This window comes from Nicotiana tabacum, chromosome 18 (genome assembly GCF_000715075.1).
Source record: "Nicotiana tabacum cultivar K326 chromosome 18, ASM71507v2, whole genome shotgun sequence".
Lineage (NCBI taxonomy): Eukaryota > Viridiplantae > Streptophyta > Magnoliopsida > Solanales > Solanaceae > Nicotiana > Nicotiana tabacum.
The window spans coordinates 40250780-40256529 of NC_134097.1; the positions used below are offsets into that span (position 1 = coordinate 40250780).

General features: G+C 35.9%; 1 long non-coding RNA gene across 1 annotated transcript; it reads right to left on the minus strand.

The window, feature by feature from the left end:
- Positions 1 to 3630: 3630 nt before the first annotated feature.
- On the minus strand, positions 3631 to 5047 carry LOC107802231 (uncharacterized). The gene is made up of 2 exons (XR_001651800.2): positions 4764 to 5047; positions 3631 to 4049 (listed from the first exon to the last, which is right to left on the minus strand). It is a non-coding gene; the product is annotated as an uncharacterized LOC107802231 (long non-coding RNA).
- Between the last annotated feature and the right edge of the window lie 703 nt (positions 5048 to 5750).

Below are 5750 nucleotides of genomic sequence, written 5' to 3' on the forward strand. Positions count from 1 at the left end.
GTTCGCAGACCGAGGAGTCCCTTTCTATCTTTTTATAATAGTATAGCCCTTCAGTATTCCCCTTTTGGTTAGACATTTCTGGAGTTAGAGCTTCTTATGTATCTCTTAGCGTGTGATTCATGGGTTTCCGGGTTTTGAAAAAATGTATTGGTTTTAAGAGTTAATATTGTGTATGTCGAGAGGCACTTTTAAACGTTGTTTTATTACTCTATTTCTATTTTAAATTATTTGCTTCCGCAAATTTGGGTTATCTTCCGCATTTTAGGCTTACCTAGTCATAGAGACTAGGTGTTGTCACGATGGTTCACGGAGGGCGAACCGGGGTCGTGACAGATAAGTTTCGGCATCCAATGTAGAAATTTGAAGTTCTTAAGTTTATTAAGCATGAATTGGGGTGAGATTCATGAATTAGACATTGTTTGATGTGATTTAAGGACTTGAGCAGGTCCGTGTTATATTTTGGAACTAGTTGTTGTGATTGGACGGAGTCCTAGGGGCCTCGGGCGAATTCCGGGTGGTTAACAGATCGAATTTGGATTTGGAAGAGGAGCTGAAGCAGCTGGGCATCTGGTGTAATCGCACCTGTGTGAAGAGTGTCGTAGGTGCGAGCCCGCAGAAGCGGCCCATTGGTCGCAGAAGCAGAAGAAAGTGAAGGCTAGGAGACCGCAGGTGCGGAAGGTTTCCCGCAGAAGCGGATGCGCACCTGCGGTGAATGAGCGCAGGAGCGGAAGAGCTGGCCTTGGGGGAAAGCCACACCTGCGAGAAATCCTCCATAGAAGTGGAGGCGCAGAAGCGGCTAAAGGATCGTAGGTGCGAAGGACGGGTTGGGCAGTGCCCTCTTTAAAACGAAGGGTTTGGCTCGATTTCATTTCATTTCATCTATAGTAGCCGATTTTAGAGCAATTTGTAGTGCCATCTTCATCAATTATTATGGGGTAAGTATGTTCTTCACTTGTGAGTTAAATACATGATTTATATACAGATTTAAGCATGGAAATTTGTAGAAATTGGGATTTTGATAGAATATCTAGAAATTGGTATTTTTGGACTTTGACCACGAATTTGGGCATGGAATTTGAAATAAATTATATATTTGAGTTCGTGGTGTTATGGGTAAAGTTAATCTTCGAAAATTTTCGGAATCCGGGCCCGAGGGTGATTTTATCAATTTTTCGAGCGAAATTGAGAATTATTGTGAATTGAATTATACTGAGTATTAGAGTATATATTTATGAATTTGCACATTTGTTGACTAGTTTTGGAGCGATGGGCATCAGTTTGAGTTGTTGGAAAGGTGTTGGAGCCAGTTATGGAACTTCGGAACGAGGTAAGTCTCCTTTCTAACCTTGTAAGAGGGAATTAATCCATAGGTGAACTAAATTAATACATGCTTCTATTTGTGGGGCTACGTACGCACGAGGTGACGAGAGTCCGTACGTAGCTACTAATTATGCCTATGTCCGGGTAGTTCTAGGTTTACACCATGATTTGCTGATACCGTTATTTGACCTTGTTTATTACTTGCCTTGAAAGGAATTTAGATCGAGTATGCTTGTTAAATGCCTTGAAAAGAGTTGAAATTTAGGGTTTCGAGACTTGAAAGTTTTCATTTGGATTTCATATTTTGAAAAGAATTAAAGAATATTATAATAATACTTATTTGAGAAATTCTATGTGCAAACGCGTCGCAAATATATTTCCGCGAGCGGGGTAAATTTCCACTACTCTTATTTAAATAAAGTTTTTTCTCTCCAAAAATCACAAGCAAAGATCTCCTTCCATATTTTAAAGCGTGATCAACAACATTAGATGCAAGATGGAAAGAAAATTTCATGGACGAGGTAGCAAATTAGGTGATGAAATACAAAAAAATATACATACAAGATTCAAAAAATATAAGCAAAAAGGGGACTTTTTTCAATGGGTATGGTTGGAATTCATTGAAAACATATAGATGAGTCAATATACAAAATTTGAGGAAGATTGGAGGTTTGGACTGATTTGGTATCAAAATTCATAGTTAAAATTGGGTTCAAAAAATTCTTCTGCGCCACATGTATCAAATATGTATCCCACACACACGTATACATGGATATGCATGTGATATACATTTGATACATATGTGATACATAAATAATATACAGTGTGATACACATATCAATTTTTTCGTGTTCATCTTCTACTTCGAATTTTCAACTCAAACCACCCCAAAACTCCACCAAATCATCGCAAAACTGATATTCAAACTCCTTAAGATCTCAATCTATTCTAATAATACTCACTCAAAAGAAAGTAAAAATTTGATCTTTTTTTCCTACAAATAGCTAATTGGCTAATATTAATAATATTTTATGAATGAACCAATTTTTGTAATAAACTACTTATAAATGGACATAATTTGTAGTGTTTTCGAGAAAGAACGGCGCTTTAGCAAGAGAAGAAATATACATGTATTAGTGTATTACTATGAGATAACTAACATTCATGAGAAAATAATACTATATATCTATGGGATAAGAATATTAAGTGGCTAGTTTGGTTCCAAATAGAGTTATATAGGAATTATTATTTCACCTCCAATATGAGATAGTTAGGTGCAAAATTTACTTCAGTATTAATCAATATTTACAAGCAAACATGGGAATATCATCCCAAATTTTATCCCGATACTAGTATCCTAATTCCGTAGCCATACGACTACTAATAGTTTGATAATTTTGAAACTTTGTGGTTCCATCATTCATGTGATACTTCGTGGCTCCATCATTCACGGAATGAAGGAATCGATATTAGATCAGACTTGATTGGATATACATGCGCATCAGGTATATACACAATATTGTCCTTTCTTGCATATTTCCAAGTGGTAATATAAACTAGTTAGTTACCAAAAAATATATTATCCAAAAAAAAGATTGAAAAATGAAAATGGAACTTGTCTGGTAGTAGCTGGAACCTTGTCAGATTAAAATAAAAATGAGACATAATAATATTCCCACATGACATTATTTTTTATCCCAAACTATAATTTAAAGACACCTTGTTAGCTGTTACCCATTATTGTGAAGCACCCCTCTAACGTTATTCCCTCCGTCCCATTTTAATTATCACTTTACTTTTTTTTCACGTCTAATAAAAAAATTAAAAGGTCTAATTTATTAAGTTACTCCTGTTAAATACTTTTTAAAAATTGAGCAGTACAAAAAAAATTACTATTTATTTAATATTAAAGATATAATTGGAAATAATTAACAAATTTAATTTTGAAATCCTAGAGTATCAGTTATTTTGGAATAATTTTGTTGAGCTAAATGCGACAACTAAAATGAGGTTGAGGAAATTAGGGGTAGGTATCGGTCGGTTCGGTTCGGTTATGAATATTATCGGTTAAGCATATCGGTTATCGGTTTACAAATTTGATAAATCGATAATCGAATCTAGATATCGGTTAATCGGTTATCGATCATTATCGGTTCGGTTATCGATTTACCCGATAAAATAACTCAATCTAGAGTTAAGCAAAAAAGAGAAGACAATTCACTGGAGTTAAGCAAGAAAGAGAAGAATTCACATATAGTATACTACTCATTTCTGCGCTCTGTCGAGTGGCCACAACTGGAATAGTACTAATTCTTCAACAACAGTTGTCCAAATATATTAATAATTGTCACAACCCAAACCGATGGGCCATGACGGGCACCCGGTACCTTACTCAACCGAGTACCAACGTAACATATCTTTCTTATTACATCATCATATACACGTGACATACGGGCCTAATAGGCCAACATGGTCATTTATAAATTCAAAACATAGGCCGACAAAGCTGTAAAATCTTTCACGTACGCGACATAAGTCTACAAGTCTCTAAGAGTACATAAATGTCATAAAGGTCGGGACAGAGTCCCACCATACCAAACAATACACATCTAAATCATACTAATCAAACACGCAACTCCGAAGCAAATGGAGCGATACACCATCTTCAGCAACCATCTTCCGCTGAGCTGAGAGTCTACTTGGAGGACTCTCGACCTGTCTGTCTGGACCTGCGGGCATGAAATACATCGTCCCCAGGCAAAAGGGACGTTAGTACGAAATAATGTACCGAGTATGTAAGGCAATATACTGAAAGCTGAAACTGAACTGATAATTTAATAACTGCAAGTAGATGGAAGTCAAAGATAATCTGAAGATATGCTTACCTGCTGATACTGACTCAACTCTCTCAATATAGTAAGTAAAATAGTTGTTCAGCCCTATAAGGCTCGGTATATATATAACTGCGCTCATAGTCAAAGATACTCTGTCGTAGTCAAAGATACTACTAGTCAAAGATACTCTGCCGTAGTAGGCTCGCTCATAGGCGCTCGGCCATACTAGGCTCTGTATCTCGACCATGCTGGGCTCGATCATAGGCGCTCAGCCACAGTAGACTCGGTATATAACTTATCATCTGATCTGAGGTTGCCCAATAGGGGCCTGCCTATCGATTATTGCTCGATGGTAATGAAAATACTTTTAATACTGTATATATGTAAATTCTCTGCTCTCTTGACTGGAAGAAGGAAATAATCAACTGAATATGAAGTCCCGATAAGGAGAATATTATAACTTACAAAATTAGAAAAATACACGCAATTTGCGACACTAGCAAAACATACGTAAATTTCAGGATATGAATTTTTCTTTATGCCTCGTTATCAAACTTGTATAATGACGAGATCATTACAAAATGAAGGAAAAACTTAGCCCTAACACACCTGGAGTAGAGAAAACTCCGTATAATATTCCGTTGAAAAACCCTCGTTGATTGAACGAAATTTTCCCCTACTTCTTAGAAATTCATGGAAGAATAGCTTCTGGTTTCTAAAATTTTGGAATGAAGGAAATGTTTTTGGTTTCCTTGAAGTTGTTGAGAAGAAAATGTTTTCTCGTTTCTTAAGAATTGAGAGGAAATAACGTTTCTGATTCATTCAAGTTTGGAAAGAACAACATTTTGCTCGGATTCATTTTTGATTCAAGTTACTTATCTCTTCATGTATCTTAAGTTAAAGATATGCTTTATATTTGGATGTGCAGCCACCACATGTCAGTAATGATTCAAATCTTGCCACCTATCCTTCAGTGACTTAGAGTCATAAGGTTTGGGGGCTGCCACGTGTCCTTGGAGTATTATGAGCTAGTGACATGCAAGGTACTATTTAATAGTTAATCGAATAATGTCCTATTACCCGGTATTTATGAACTAGTGATATGCAAGGTACTATATGCTCATGCTAGTAAGATGTGCAAGGTATGTGAAAAGTGAGTGATATTTTAAGTAACTGGGAATAATTCTCAATTTTGCTGGTAATTAATCAAACCGATGGGTCGTGACGATAATAATACAAAGTAGTAGCGATTTCACCTTAAAATTAATAAGTCCAAACATATAGTATTAACAGTTCAAATTCAAGTTAACAAGTCAGCAACTACTCAATCCTTATACGCTTCACCAAATAAATTGGATGTTGTTTGTCAAATGTCTAACATTAAAAAAGAAATCATATAGCAAAACCTTGATATGTGCATGAGCAATACTAACACAGAAATAAAAAAATACCTAGAAGGCAAGAAAATGGTATCTTGTTGTCAAAGCTCAACGTACTGTACAAAAGAATAATGCTCATAAATATATCTGAAACTGACGAAGATTGTCGATTGAGAATTGCTAAGTGCGAAGAAAAACTGGTAGTAGGTATAGGCTG